General features: G+C 39.5%; 1 long non-coding RNA gene across 1 annotated transcript in view; it reads left to right on the top strand.

The window, feature by feature from the left end:
• Window positions 1-16,771, top strand: part of LOC139184584 (uncharacterized) — a 71,875-nt gene that overhangs the window by 11,603 nt on the left and 43,501 nt on the right. Inside the window, exon 2 of the long non-coding RNA XR_011568124.1 lies at window positions 4,792-4,983. This is a non-coding gene — a long non-coding RNA (uncharacterized lncRNA). The remainder of the gene's footprint in view (window positions 1-4,791; window positions 4,984-16,771) is intronic.

The following is a 16,771-nucleotide window of genomic DNA, read 5'->3' as shown; positions in this document are numbered from 1 at the left end:
TGGCATGCAGAATGTGAAATCTTAGCTCTGCAAGTTGATTGAACCCAGGCTGTCTGTATTAGGAGCAAGGAGTGTTAACCACTAGACCACCAAGGAAGACCCTCTAAATGCCTTTTTGTTATGTATCTGTCCATCCTTTAAGACTCAGCTCAACTACCTTCGGAGAAGGCAATGGCAACCCACTCCAGTACTCTCCCCTGGAAACTCCCATGGGTGGAGGAGCCCGGTAGGCTGCAGTCCATGGGATCGCTAAGAGTCGGACACGACTGAGCATCTTCACTTTCACTTTTCACTTTCATGCATTGGAGAAGGAAATGGCAACCCACTCCAGTGTTCTTGCCTGGAGAATCCCAGGGACAGGGGAGCCTGGTGGGCTAGGGGGTCTATGGCTATACGGGTCTATGGGGTCGCACAGAGTCTGAGACGATTGAAGCGACTTAGCAGCAGTAGCAGCAACTACCTTCAGCTATGAAAACTTTCTCATTTCCTGAGGGGGAATAAATCTTTCCATTCTCTGTGCTTTTGGAATATTTGGTTTATGTATTTCTTATAGCATACCTGCCTCATATTCTATTAATGTCTCATCATGTTCCTTTTTTCATTTTTTTGTATGTGTGCACTCCTTGAAGACAGTGACAATGTCTTCTGTCTTCTTCACTTGTAGATATTTGATAAATTTAGGTTGTTTTTTTTTAAGACACTAGAATCCCCAAGATCTTTTAAGACAAAAGAAAAGATTGATTCTAATAAGGGTGATGAGGTTGGCTGACTGACTCAAGACTGAGTAAGCAGTTCCCAAACTATTGGACTTCACAGCTAAAGCACAGAAATTTCCAGGCAAACCCAGATGGCTGTTCACCCTACTTCTTGATTCAAACAGTGAATGAATGGTAGAGCTGTAAAAATGTTTGGAAAGCAGTTTTAATCATAATCATTGTTAGAATAGATAAATAGCAGAATAACTCAAATTGATCTGAAAAAGTCTGGTTGACAATCAGAGGCATCCCATAGCACCAAGGTGGCAGGGAATGTAACTGGCTCTGATGAGGATTGCTTTACTATGCATTTTGCTCTTTTTGCTGGTCCTAGAGTTACGGAATACAGAGGACTGGAGATTTCCTCCACTCTTCCTTCCTTCTTTCTCCCCCTTTCTCTTCCAAACTGAGGCATAATTTACATAAAGTACACAAATCTTAGAGGCATTTCATGGTATATTTCCTTTTTGGAAAGGCTTTATAGTAGTTCCTTCTTCAGAAAGGACAGAGAATATTGCCAGTAACCTGTGGTGCGACTTATTCATCAATATCAGCACTTAATCTGGAAGTCATCTTTTTTTTTTTTGTCAGCACTAACAATGCATGGTTTGATCTCAGCAAGATCATAAAATGGCACAGCACCCACACAAACCTATTTCACACTGACTCATTTTCATTCCACTTACCATTTTTATTCCACTTACCATTTTTATTACTTGTCTAATAAGTTGTTTTTATATTTGTATGAATACATAAGCTTTAAGCAAGAACAAAACACTCTAAATATTCTCTTGTTCATCATATTCTCCAAGGAATGCTTTCCTTCTATCTTTAGTGTTAAAAAAAAAAAAGGATAAAGTCACTCAGTCACCATGAATGGGGGCTCTTTAGAGCTTTGCCTGATCATCTGTCATACTTTTCCCTTTGATTTTATCCCGTTCTCAAAGGAAGCCTAATGTGAGCCTAATCTCCAAAACAGACAGTGTCTATACCCTCACTTAAACCAGACACTGAGAACCAAAACCATACAATTATCTACATGAATTCAGCTCTCTTCTGTCTTTATTATTAGCATGGCCTTATTCTTTCAGGGCTTTCCTGATGGCTCAGAGGTAAAGAATCTGCCTGTAGTGCAGGAGATACAAGAGATGTGGGTTCAATCCCTGGGTTGGGAAGATCCTCTGGAGGAGGACATGGTAACCCAGTCCTGTATTCTTGCCTAGAGAATCTCATGGGCAGAGGAGCCTGGCAGGCTGCAGTCTAAAGGGTCTCAAATAGTTGAAGGTGACTGAGTAAACACTTAAGCACGCATTCTTCCAGGAATGTCCTGCAAAGGCAGTTTGATCTATCACTATGGAAACTTCCCAAAAGTTTTATTAATTCTTTAGTAAAAAGCATCAACAAACAATATACACTACATATTCCTCATTTTGCTGTTTCTAAGCCTGGATGATTGGATTGTGATTGTAAAGGAAGAAAAGGTTTTTCTTAAATCTGTTAGTGTTCCTGGCCGAGTCTGAAAATTAAGCTGACAAAGACAATTTATTATAACAGAATAAAAATGCACTGTTACTAGATGTAAGTTTACATGACATGGGGAGTATCAAAAGAAAATGAAGACCCAGAGAAACAGACCTGAGTAATTTTAGGCTAGGTATGAGAAGGGTGAGCACTCACATAGAAGTATGGTGGGTCAGAGTGTGAGGTAAGTTTAATAAGCTGAGGAATACTTAGCAAGGCCTTTTTGTTGGGATTCTTCCCAGTGTTCTTTTGTTTTCAGAGATAATGATGCTCCTTTTCTTTGGGTAAAAGAAGGGCACTTGTTACTTGAACATTTTATGACCTGCTGCAAAAGATGAGGACAGGGAAGTTCAGCAGACCTTTCTGCTCTGCCATTTTCTCAAACTCCTTCAACTAAAAATATTCAAGATGTCAAGGTGCCATATTTGGGAGGGAGAGTATCTTGAACCTTATCACAATCCTTACTGAATATTCTTCAAATCTTTGCTTTTAAAGTTCTATCTTAAATCAAACTTCCATTCTCAACAAATTCTGACCTTATCATTCCCTGCTCCAAGACAATGCCAAAACTTTGCTATATGACATTCTTCCTCACTGAAGTAAGCAATATATTCAACTTTGTTTTACCAGCAGATTGTGTTAATACTCTTTGGGGAACCATCTTTTGACATTCCATAGGAGGAGCTTAAATCCATACTGAGCTTACTGTACCTGCCTCCTGAGATTATTCAGATTCCTCCTGCCTCTTCTTTTAAAAAATGTACTACCTGTCTCCTAGTCTTCCCCTTTAAAACTCCCAATCTTTTTGCAGAATGGAAAGCATATTTTTCAGTTAATTGATTAATAAATTTTTTAAAATTGGGGTATAGTTGCTTTACAAAGTTTCTGCCATACAATTAAGTGAATCAGCTATACACATACATATATCCCCCCATCTTGGACCTCTCTCCCACCCTCCCCTCTATTCCATCCATCTAGGTAACCACAGAACACTGAACTGAGCTCCCTCTGCTATTCACAGGGAATGAATACTTTTTTAAACTTCATTAAAAGGGCAACAACTGAAGTATTGGCTTATTAGTTCAACAAACAATTATTCAGCATGTACTAAATGCTGGGTACCATGCATTTGGCTATAAAGATATGATTAAAAAGGAGACTATGGCAATTTTTCTCTGCTACTCATACCACATTGTAAATTTTCCAAGTCTCTGTGCCTCAGCATTACAAGTGGGTTGTGGGTTCAACCCCCAGGTCTAGAGGATCCCTTGAAGCAGGAAAATGGCAATCCACTCCAGTATTCTTGCCTGAAAAATTCCATGGACAAGAGGAGCCTGGCAGGCTATAGTTCATGGGGTCAAAAAGAGATGGACATGACTGACCCCCCCCCACCACACACACACTTGAGGGTATTAAGGTTATAGTTAGTTCAGTCACTCAATCGTGTCCTACTCTTTGCGACCCCAGGGACTGCAGCACGCTAGGCCTCCCTGTGCATCATCAACTCCTGGAGTTTGCTCAAACTCATATCCATTGAGTTGGTGATGCCATCCAACCATCTCATCTTCTGTTGTCCCCTTCTCCTCCTGCCTTCAATCTTTCCCAGCATCAGAGTCTTTTCCAATGAATCAGTTCTTTGCATCAGGTGGTTTAGATGAAATTAAAGTTGCTAATCAGCTGACCTTAAAATGAAATAATCTTGGACTATATGGATGGGCCCCATATAATCACAAGGATTCTTAAATGGGGAGGAGGGAGGCAGAAGAGTCAGAATCAGGCATGGTAGTGTAGAAAGAATCTACCTCCCATTATGGCTTCAAAGATGGACAAGGACAGTGGGTCACAGGATGCAGGCAGCTTCTAGAAAAGAAGCAAGAAAGTAGATTCTTCTCTAAAGCCTTTAGAAAGACTAGAGCTATACTGACACCTTGATTTTATCCCAGTGAGACTCATTTCAGACCTCTGACTTCCTTCAGTGTAAGATAATACATTTGTGTTGTTTAAGCCAGTGGTCCCCAGTTCTTTTGGCACCAGGGACTGGTTTCATGGTAGACAGTTTTTCCATGGACTGGGATGGTGGGTGGAATGGTTTCTGGATGATTCGAGTGCATTACATAAATGTAAGGGATTCTTGCTTCTATGAGAATCTAATGCCATTGCTGATGTGACAGGAAGCAGAGATAAGGTAGTAATGTAAGTGATGGGAAGTGGTTGCCAATACAGATGAAGCTTTGCTCCCTCAACCGCTGTTCACCTCCTGCTGTGCAGCCCATTTCCTAACAGGCCATGGACCAGTACCAGTCTGTGGCCCAGGGGTTGGATACTCCTGGTTTAAGCCACTAAATTTGTAACAACGTATTGCAATAGCAAAAGGAAATTAATATAATAACTATAGTAAATTGTGGATAATCATGACATATGAACTTTTCAATAATATCTCCTGGGTTTTTGATGGGGCACATGGTCTGGATAAATTTATGTTTTAAAATGTACCTGTGACTTTGTTTTTATTTAGGTATGTTGAGGTCCACAGACCAGAAGGCAATTGCCATTTCTTGCTCACAGTTTCCAAGAGAAGAAGGCATGCCACACCATGCAGGACCACATGGGGAAGCACCTGAGTTGACGTGAGGCGGAAGAAGTGTGATGAAAATACCAGCAAAAGACTTTATTGTGTTTTTATGCAAGAAGAAATGGAGGAGGCAAGGTAAGGAGCTGAACAGGTTTAGGACTGGCAATTTTGAATAATTTTCTTGGGATCTAGGCTATCGGGGTGTTAGTTATTTGGTACCAGGCTCTGGGGGTGATTTAAGGAAGGAAGCTTGTCTAAACTACAGAAACCAGTTAAAAGAAGGTAGATGGGGTGGCATGAACTCTGACTTGGTTGGTTTATATATTAAAGTCACGTTCACAGGCAAGCTGTTTCCTAACTCTAGGGATTATCTAGCTCTGGGAGGGGTAGTATCTCCTCAAGTCTGCAAGGCCTGATGGTATTCAAATCACCATAAAATATAGAAACATTTTTAAGATTAATACAGGTTAACATCCTGGATCCAAATGTGAACCATGAGACTCAGGCTGGAATCCAGTCAACGTATCCCATTTTTCTGACAACAGTAACAGTGGTTAGTGTTTGTTTTGGGGCCTGAGCCAATCTTAATGAGCTGAATTTCAAAACTTTTTAGATATTGGCTGGAAAGTAATCAGTAACATTTTTGGAGGGTCCTCTCCACTGATCTTGGAGCTGTGAATGTAAGACCAGCCAGCTGTCTTCTTAAAACGATTGGAAGTCACCCTGAGAGTGGTAAAAACAAAGACCAAGAAACTTAAAAAACAGAAGCACCTGTATCAAGCTGTATCTGAAACCAGAACTCCTCTTGGATTTTTCAGGTATAAGATTCAGAGAGTTACTTTTTCTGAAATACTACTGCTTTAATTTTCTTCATCTATTAGTGAATAACAAGATATCCCCAAAGTCAGCGACTACAACAGTTTTACTATAGCCCACAATTCTGGGGGCCAGGAATTTAGGTGGGGCTTGACAGGACAGTTCTATGTCTTGGGGCGTCAACTGAGGTCATTTTGGCAGATAGGATTCTCTGGAGTGTGCAAGCAGTAAGAAAAAAACAATATCTCTCAGAAAGCATTCTTCATGTTTTTCAATCTTTTTGGCATAAAATTTTCCTCCCGGGAGAGATACTTTTGGCATTGCTTAACCTGTGGAGGTAGTATGGGTTTGATCTGAATCATTTCCTCTAATGTGTTCTTCTTGTCACTGGGGTTCTTGCCAGTGTTGAGGGAAAAAGCACTCGGAAGGATTTTAGAATCTGTACCCTAAAGATGATTTGTTTCAGTGATATTTATGGAGAACTGGGCGTTTTCCAGAATAACCTGAGGGGCCATCAAGGGAGACTGCCCCTCTTGCTCTTTCCCCTCTGGGGGAGTGAGAATAATTTTCTTTTTACTTACAGGTTCTTGGCTGAATCTTCCCTGTAATAAAAGACAGATTAACAAGAGAAAAACAAACAGAAGCTTAAGGACATGTGTACTCCTTTCAGGGCTTCCCCAGTAACTCAGTCAGTAAAGAATCTGCCTGCAATGCAGGAGACTGCCTGCTGTGCAGGAAATGTAGGTTCAATCCCTGGGTCAGGAAGATCCCCTGGAGAAGGAAATAGCAACCCACTCCAGTATTCTTGCCTGAGAAATCCAATGGATAGAAGAGCCTGGAGGGCTACAGTCCATAGGGTTGCAGGAGTCTGACATGATTTAGCAACTAAGCCACCACCCGCACCACTCCTTGTATACAGAAAACTGAATAACTCTCCAAAATGACCCAAGCCACGACCTTAAACATCATCTCAAGCTAAAGACCATCAACTGAATAAAAAGGTATGGTCTAAAAGTTTCAAGTTAAGTCTTATTCAAGGATCTTACTGAGGATTAGCTTGAAGGGCTAATTCTCAGATAGCTCTGAGGAACCACTCTGAAGAAGGGAAGAGCCAGGATATACTGGAATTTTTGATGGAAAAAAATCAGTTGAACTTCGAAAGATTACTGCTAATAACAAGCAAGAATACTGGAGTGGGTTGTCATTTCTCCCTCAAGGGTATCTTCCCTACCCAGGGATTGAACCTGCATCTCCTGTGTCTCCTGCATTAGCAGGCAGATTCTTTACCACTGAGTCACCTGGGAATCCCAAAGAATAGGCATCTCACATTAATTATTTTAGTGCTTTTTCTATGTATGGGAAGATGTAAGAGTCTGGGCTCATAGAAATTATTCCTTAGATATATGTCTTAACTATCTCATGGCCAGTATCTGAAGCAGAGAAAACTTTCTGTTTTTCTCCATCATGAATTTCCCTAAGGGCACACTATTGAGGGTAGCAGCAGTGGCTGATGGCTTGACCTTTGTAGAACTGGAATGACAGGCAATAATTTTTTTATTTCCTGGAATAACAAGTAACATTCCTTGTCCACAGAGCCCTCTGTTGGTCAAAAAATTGGGGATGTATTTTGGAGCTTCCCAGGTAGCTCAGTGAGTAAAGAATCTGCCTGTGGTGCAAGGGATGCCAATTCAATCCCCGTGTTGGGAAGATATCCTGGAGAAAGGCATGGCAACCCACTCCAGCATTCTTGCCTGGAGAATCCCATGGACAGAGGAGCCTGGCAGGTTACAGTCCATAGAGTTCCTAAGACTGGACATAATTTAAGTGACTGGGCATCCACATGGGAGGTATTTCATGATCAATTTGTCCTACAGTGCCAGGAATTCTCATTCCTAGGTCAGACAAGGATTTTGTTGATGGGTCATTCAATGTGTTATTCTTGGATTGGGCCATGTTGGTAACCTAAAATTCTCTGGATTGTCTGTTTTTCTAGTATATTATAATCCAAGAAATGTTTTCCCTTGTTGTTTTCTTCCATATCTAGAGTTGTACTATTACAATTACCCTATATAGAGTTATATATATGATCAGTTGCCTCAAATCATTTAGGTATCATTAATTTTGTCAGAAACTTGGTTTCACATTGAGAAGTCATGAACTCTCAGAACAAAACCAGCTCATCAAAACTAGGAAGTGGATCACTTAAGGCAATAACTTAATTTTTCATGTGGGTCACAGCATAAGGGGAGAGGTTTGTCTGAAAAACAAAGATTAAAAGACAATAATATTTTAGACCAAAAGCCATACAATTATAAGTGATATTGATCAGTTCATTTATCCCTTGTAATTAATTCCTATTTACCTGGATGAAGCCATCAGATATTTTATTAGTTTTATAATTTCTTACTCAGTTCAAAGGCATGATCTAAAAGTCATCAGAACTTATATTTGTCAAAAAGTCCTTTCTATGGATCTCCTTTTTTTTTTTTTTTTAACTTTTTTTGGGATATAGCTGATTAACAAACAACGTTGTGATAGTTTTAGGTGAACAGCGAGGGTACTTTGCCATACAGAGACATGTGTCCATTCTCCCCCAGACTGCCCTCCCATCCAGGCTGCCACATACCATAAGATTGAGCAGAGTTCCATGCGCTATACAGCAGGTCCTTGTTGGTTATTCTATGGATCTTCTTGAAGATCTTCATTTTGTAAATGCATCAGAGTATGTGTCTGATTCTTTGCGACCCCATGGACTGTAGTCTGCCAGGCTCCTTTGCCCATGGGATCTTCCAGGCAAGAATACTGGAGTGGGTTGCCACTTCCTTCTCCAGGGGATCTTCCTGACCCAGGGATGGAACCTGGGTCTCCCGCATAGCAGATTCTTTTACTGTCTGAGCCACCAGGGAAGACCCCCAAACAGTAACTGTCTATAAAAGACAAAAGATTTTAAAAGGCATAGTTAAATATCTGATTGCAATGCAGTTGACAAATGATTATATCTGTGTCATACAACATTTAAAGATAATAACTAAAATTATGACTACCAACATTATACCAGGACATATCAGATTTTTAGGAATTCCATATAATTTTTTGGAATATCTACATTAATGACATTTGCCCATACCATATAATCTAAGAAGGTTTATCATCGCTTATTTAACAATGTTTCCCATGAAATTTAGCATATCAAACAGACCTAATTCTCTCTTTGGGACGTTTCAGTGGCCCACTGAAGCATTTCAAAGTTAGTTAAAGGTCAAAAGAAGTTTATTTAAAATTTGGTTTTGAGAAGTTTGTCAAAGACATAAAAAGTTTGTAAAATACTTGGTCAAAGAGGATTACATGTAACTGTGAAACTATACTTTTCACTCAACGAAAGTGACAGTAAAATATTTTAAATGCAAATACAGCAAGTTACAACAGCTTACTTAAAAGATAAAGAAATTTCACATATTATTATCAAAAGCAGATCAGTAGGCAAAAAAAAAAAAAAAAGCTCTGTTTTCAACACAGAGAAAAAATAAAATTTTAGTTTTTATCAACTTACTTTTAATATTAAAATTTATTTATTTACTCGACTGAATTTTATCTTAATCTTAGTCCTGACCATGCACAGAACTCTTTTCTCAGCATTCCATTCCCACAAATCTTTTATAAATCTTACTTTACCTTTAGATTTTGCCCTATGCTTTCTTTTCCCTTTTTCTCTTCAGTACACAATTACTTCCTTTTCCTTAGCAACATGGATTTCCATTCCTTATGCCTTTTTTCATACAAAATGTTTTCCTTATTAATTTTTTGTAGTTTTAATTATATATGTTAATTAAGTTCTTAACTTTTAAAACCTTAATTGCTGGTGAAAACTAAGAAGACAGAAGTTATGGACAGTGTTTTACATTACCATGCTATAGATTGTAATATTGTAAATACTATTTATGATTTTTAAAACATGCTTTTTTATAGAAAATTTTTCAATAAAAATTTTCAAACGTTTTTATTAATAGATTCAGTATCTTTGGTTTCTCTGTAAAAGGAGGCCTATGTTTGGTAAAGTTTCACTATCTTATTTGGGAATGACCTAGATATTTAAATAATTTCCATCATTCAACTTAATTTAGCAAACTCTAAAATTTCAAATTACCAAAAATTTGGACAAACTCTTTTCAAGTAGACATACCATAAAACATAATAATTTCTGAAGAGTCCACTTAAAAGCTCTTACCCCATTTATATCTGTTGAATTTGTTCCCAATAGTTATGGTAAGATTAGTCATGAAAACTTTATGAGATATTAGACCAGTTCATTCATCATTCCAAGCTACTTTCTTGCTGATAAATTTTACGACAGAGATAACATGACTTTATCTGACTTTTAGTAAACCTAGGTGCAATAAACATAAGACATGTTTGATTTAATTATACCAACAAACAAACTTTAATACTGAATATTAATTTAATACTAAATATTTTCCGGATAGCATGAACCTGAAAGTAATTTGGGCTCGTCTCTGTTACATCTAGAAATAATTACTTTGTAAATGCTTTAATGTTAAATTGATCATAAATTAATTTTGAAAATACTATCTGAAGGTAAAGATATATCATTTGTATAATATACACACAGATACATAAACAGGCATAACTAGAAATCTCATAGTTTCATTTCAAAACTTAGTCATGAATCAGGTATTACAACATAAACTTGCTGCTGCTGCTGCTGCTAAGTCGCTTCAGTTGTGTCCGACTCTGTGCGACCCCATAGACGGCAGCCCACCAGGCTTCCCCATCCCTGGGACTCTCCAGGCAAGAACTCTGGAGTGGGTTGCCATTTCCTTCTCCAATGCATGAAAGTGAAAAGCGAAAGTGAAGTCGCTCAGTCGTGTCCGACTCTTAGCGACCCCATGGACTGTAGCCCACCAGGCTCCTCCATCCATGGGATTTTCCAGGCAAGAGTACTGGAGTGGGGTACCATTGCCTTCTCCAATATAAACTTACTAGCTTATAAATAGGAGAAGGCAATGGCACCCCACTCCAGTACTCTTAACTGGAAAATCCCATGGACCGAGGAACCTGGTGGGCTGCGGTTCATGCGACTGAGCGACTTCACTTTCACTTTTCACTTTCCTGCATTGGAGAGGGAAATGGCAACCCACTCCAGTGTTCTTGCCTGGAGAGTCCCAGGGACGGGGGAGCCTGGTGGGCTTCTGTCTATGGGGTTGCACAGAGTCCGACAGGACTGAAGCGACTTAGCAGCAGCAGCTTATAAATAACAATTGGAATAAGTTACAGTTATTTGCTCAGATATGACGAAGGCTTTTTAATATTTGTAGAAAAGGCTTTCAAGATTTGTATTTTCCTTGATAAATCTTTAAGGAGGCTGTGAATTAGATTTTGAGGGAGGAGTCTTTCCAGTAGTTTCCTCTTTCCTCCCCCCTCCTCCTTTTTTTCTTTTGGTCACAGTTTTTACCTGATTGAACTAGTTAGACTGAGTCTCAGGTTATTGTGTGCTGTATTTCAATTTCTGATTTGTAGAGATTTTCAAGACAAATACAGTTGCTTTTTAATTCCCTGAAGAATTGGTCTATTACCTAAATGATATAAAAAATTGATTTGCCCTGCCACGTTTTCTTTAATTTGCTTTTTAAAAGTATATATTAGCAAGAAGATTTCCAATTAAACTGGAACTCAAGATTTCTATGTTCTAGAACTTTAAGGTTAAATTTATAATGACCTCAAAAGTTTGCCAGAGTAACTTAACTCTCAATTTTTGCTTTTATTTCATGTATGCTAAGTCATTTCAATCGTGTCCGTCTCTTTGCAAGCCTATGGAGCAGACTGGGCTCCTCTGTCCATTAGATTCTCCTGGCAAGAATACTTAGTGGGTTGCCATGCTCTCCTCCAGGGGATCCGTGCCCTCTGATCCAGGGATCAAAAGCTCATCACTTACATCTCTTGCATTGGCAGGTAGGTTCTTTACCATTAGTGGCACCTGGGAAATCTTGCTTTTGTTATTAGTCCCCAAATATTAGCTCCTGATTTTTATTTCACACTCTGTGGGCTCAGGTAACCCTATTGGTTTCCCTTAGTATGTTTAATTAATATTATGTTAGCAGCAGATTTATATACCCTGTCTTATAATACCAGGCAGGGCAAGCATCCCTAGTGAGATATAATGGCTATCCCAAAATATAATTAGGCTAAAGAGATATAACCATCTTATATAAAGCCTCTTTAAATATATCAGTTCTTATAAGCTTTCATTTCTCTTGTGTCAACTCTGATACCTAATTTTAGCCTCCATTAAGACTCCATCAACAAGTCTGATCTGACAAGTAGTCCCACAAACTTTCCTTTTTGTCCTCTGGCCATTTTATGTACTTTTGTATAAAAGGCTTTGGAGCTCCCAGTGAGGAATTGAGACAAGGGACTCAGGGGGATCCTTTTATCAATCTTTTAACTTAATTGACCTAAATGTTAACCCAAGAAATTGTTGTTCAGTGTAATTTTCTTCTTATTTTTTTTTAAACTAGGGCAAACAGAGTTGACTTCTTTGGGGTCCTTTAAGGCTGGGGGAACCAAAAGGAGGTCCCTTTGGCTTGTACAAACTTAGATATAGTACTATATCAGAACTTTGTTTTAATTCCATGAATATGAATATGCTTTGTCTCTATTTTTAAATAACTATCTGAAGGTTACCATTCTGTTGGAACAAGTCTCTTTAAAATTTTCACCTATTGGGAAGAAGTCTCTAGATTTTCTCTCAGCTTCTTATTCCTCTGTGAAGCTAATGAACATTAATCTAATGTTTTTAATAACATCTGTAAGATTCATTGAGGGGAAACCAAGACCACAAATAAGGCTTCCCAAATGATTGTTCCTTTTTGTTTTAAAAAAGGGGAGTTCTTAAGCTTCAGTTCAGTTCAGTTCAGTCACTCAGTCGTATCTGACTCTCCGAGACCCTGTGAACCGCAGCAAGTCAGGCCTCCCTGTCCATCACCAATTCCTGGAGTTCACCCAGACTCATGTCCATTGAGTCGGTGATGCCATCCAGGCATCTCATCCTCTGTCGTCCCCTTCTCCTCCTGCTCCCAATTCTTCCCAGCATCAGGGTCTTTTCCAATGAGTCAACTCTTAAGTTTAGTCATTATCTATTTGTATGCACATTCTAATTTGATCTTTTCATAGATACCAGTAAAGCAGCTGTTTATAGCAAGAGCTTTCTAAAATTTTACCAAATTTAGAAACTTCTCCAACCTAAAAGATTTATCATCTTGCCATTGACCAGTAGTATCTTAATAGCAATTCAAACCAATAAAAAGCAAGAAGCATTCCCATAAGAAAGTGCAAAGGATGCAACCTTCGTAAGATCTAGAAAGTTTACTCTCCGAAATACTTTAAGAAAGTAAAGATTTTCATTGTACACAGGTGGACACAACTGAGGCCAAGATAACAAAGATTCCTCATGGCCTGCGACCCCATCGGCCAGGTTTTCCTGAGAGCTGGCATAACCAGACAAAAGGACTACTTGGAATCCTAATCCATTTGACTGACTGCCAAATGCACACCATATGTGTACCTTTAGGATGGCAGAGATAAAGCCCTCAGAACAGGGAACAAAATGCTTAAGAAGATTAGAAAATTTACATCTCAAAGGCAGAGAGAGAGAAATACAAGTTCCTCCTAGAAGGAAGGAGGAGTTCTTTTGTTCTTTTAAGGTCAGAATTCTGAAAATATGTTTTTTCCTAAACTAGGTTTTTTTATATGTGCACACACAAAAATTAATTTTGGAATGTCCAAAAAAAAAGCAACTTTATAACTTTTAGGGCAAGATTTCCTTTCAGATGAGATCAGTTGCTCAATCGTGTCTGATTCTTTGGGACCCCATGAGTCGCAGCACGCCAGGCCTCCCTGTCCATCACCAACTCCTGGAGTTCACCCAGACTCATGTCCATTGAGTCAGTGATGCCATCCAGCCATCTCATCCTCTGTCATCCCCTTCTCCTCCTGCCCCCAGTCCCTCCCAGCATCAGAGTCTCTTCCAATGAGTCAACTCTTCGCATGAGGTGGTCAAAGTACTGGAGTTTCAGCTTTAGCATCATTCCTTCCAAAGAAATCCCAGGGCTGATCTCCTTCAGAATGGACTGGTTGGATCTCCTTGCAGTCCAAGGGACTCTCAAGAGTCTTCTCCAACACCACAGTTCAAAAGCATCAGTTCTTCGGCACTCAGCCTTCTTCACAGTCCAACTCTCACATCCATACATGATCACAGGAAAAACCATAGCCTTGACTAGACAAATCTTTCTTGGCAAAGTAATGTCTCTGCTTTTGAATATGCTATCTAGGTTGGTCATAACTTTCCTTCCAAGGAGTAAGCATCTTTTAATTTCATGGCTGCAGTCACCATCTGCAGTGATTTTGGAGCCCAGAAAAATAAAGTCTGACACCGTTTCCACTGTTTCCCCATCTATTTCCCATGAAGTGACGGGACCAGATGCCATGATCTTCGTTTTCTGAATGTTGAGCTTTAAGCCAACTTTTTCACTCTCCTCTTTCACTTTCATCAAGAGGCTTTTGAGTTCCTCTTCACTTTCTGCCATAAGGGTGGTGTCATCTGCATATCTGAGGTTATTGATATTTCTCCCGGCAATCTTGACTTTAGCTTGTGTTTCTTCCAGTCCAGCGTTTCTCATGATGTGCTCTGCATATAATTTAAATAAATAGGGTGACAATATACAGCCTTGACGAACTCCTTTTCCTATTTGGAACCAGTCTGTTGTTCCATGTCCAGTTCTAACTGTTGCTTCCTGACCTACATACAAATTTCTCAAGAGGCAGATCAGGTATTCTGGTATTCCCATCTCTTTCAGAATTTTCCACAGTTTATTGTGATCCACACAGTCAATTATTGTGATCCACACAGTCAAAGGCTTTGGCATTGTCAATAAAGGAGAAATAGATGGTTTTCTGGAACTCTCTTGCTTTTTCCATGATCCAGTGGATGTTGGCAATTTGATCTCTGGTTCCTCTGCCTTTTCTAAAACCAGCTTGAACATCACGAAGTTCACGGTTCACATATTGCTGAAGCCTGGCTTGGAGAATTTTGAGCATTACTTTACTAGCTTGTGAGATGAGTGCGATTGTGCGGTAGTTTGAGTATTCTTTGGCATTGCCTTTCTTTGGGATAGGAATGAAAACTGACCTTTTCCAGCCCTGTGGCCACTGCTGAGTTTTCCAAATTTTCTGGCATATTGACTGCAGCACTTTCACAGCATCATCTTTCAGGATTTGGAATAGCTCAACTGGAATTCCATCACCTCCACTAGCTTTGTTTGTAGTGATGCTTTCGAAGGCCCACTTGACTTCACATTCCAGGATGTCTGGCTCTAGGTCAGTGATTACACCATCGTGATTATCTGGGTCGTGAAGATCTTTTTTGTACAGTTCTTCTGTGTATTCTTGCCACCTCTTCTTAATATCTTCTGCTTCTGTTAGGTCCATACCATTTCTGTCCTTTATCAAGCCCATCTTTGCATGAAATGTTCCCTTGGTATCTCTGATTTTCTTGAACAGATCCCTAGTCTTTCTCATTCTGTTGTTTTCCTCTATTTCTTTGCATTGATTGCTGAAGAAGGTTTTCTTATCTCTTCTTGCTATTCTTTGGAACTCTGCATTCAGATGTTTATATCTTTCCTTTTCTCCTTTGCTTTTCGCTTCTCTTCTTTTCATAGCTATTTGTAAGGCCTCCTCAGACAGCCATTTTGCTTTTTTGCATTTCTTTTCTATGGGAATGGTCTTGATCCCTGTCTCCTGTACAATGTCACGAACCTCATTCCATAGTTCATCAGGCACTCTATCTATCAGATCTAGGCCCTGAAATCTATTTCTCACTTTCACTGTATAATCATAAGGGATTTGATTTAGGTCATACCTGAATCATCTAGTGGTTTTCCCTACTTTCTTCAATTTAAGTCTGAATTTGGCAATAAGGAGTTCATCGTCTGAGCCACAGTCAGCTCCTGGTCTTGTTTTTGCTGACTGTATAGAGCTTCTCCATCTTTGGCTGCAAAGAATATAATCAATCTGATTTCGGTGTTGACCATCTGGTGATGTCCGTGTGTAGAGTCTTCTCTTGTGTTGTTGGAAGAGGGTGTTTGCTATGACCAGTGCATTTTCTTGGCAAAACTCTATTAGTCTTTGCCCTGCTTCATTCTGTATTCCAAGGCCAAATTTGCCTGTTTCTCCAGGTGTTTCTTGACTTCCTACTTTTGCATTCCAGTCCCCTATAGTGAAAAGGACATCTTTTTTGGGTGTTAGTTCTAAAAGATCTTTTAGGTTTTCATAGAACCGTTCAACTTCCACTTCTTTAGCGTTACTGGTTGGGTCATAGACTTGGATTACTGTGATATTGAATGGTTTGCCTTGGAAACGAACAGAGATCATTCTGTCGTTTTTGAGATTGCATCCAAGTACTGCATTTCGGACTCTTTTGTTGACCATGATGGCCACTCCATTTCTTCTAAGGGATTCCTGCCTGCAGTAGTAGATATAATGGTCATCTGAGTTAAATTCACCCATTCCAGTCCATTTCAGTTCACTGATTCCTAGAATATCGACATTCACTCTTGCCATCTCTTGTTTGACCACTTCCAATTTGCCTTGATTCATGGAGCAATTAAGCAAGTACTTGTCAGTATAAACACTGTACATTCATAATGAAATCTTCCCAGTGTCTCTCAACCTACTTAACCTACTTGAATGTCTTTAAACTGAACAAAATCTTCTCAGAATTTTTCAACTGGACTATACTTAAGTTCAGTTCAGTTCAGTCACTCAGTTTTGTCTGACTCTTTGTGACCCCATGAACCACAGCATGCCAGGCCTCCCTGTCCATCACCAACTCCCAGAGTCCACCCAAACCCATGTCCATTGAGTCGATGATGCCATCTAACCATCTCATCCTCTGTTGTCCCCTTTTCCTCCTGCTTTCAATCTTTCCCAGCATCAGGGTCTTTTCAAATGAGTCAGCTCTTTGCATCAGGTGGCCAAAGTATTGGAGTTTCAGCTTCAACATCAGTCCTTCCAATGAACACCCAGGACTGATCTC

The sequence above is a fragment of the Bos indicus genome, chromosome 8 (genome assembly GCF_029378745.1).
Source record: "Bos indicus isolate NIAB-ARS_2022 breed Sahiwal x Tharparkar chromosome 8, NIAB-ARS_B.indTharparkar_mat_pri_1.0, whole genome shotgun sequence".
Taxonomy (NCBI): domain Eukaryota; kingdom Metazoa; phylum Chordata; class Mammalia; order Artiodactyla; family Bovidae; genus Bos; species Bos indicus.
Note: the sequence above shows the minus strand (reverse complement) of the source record. Positions and strands in the feature narration are given on the sequence as shown.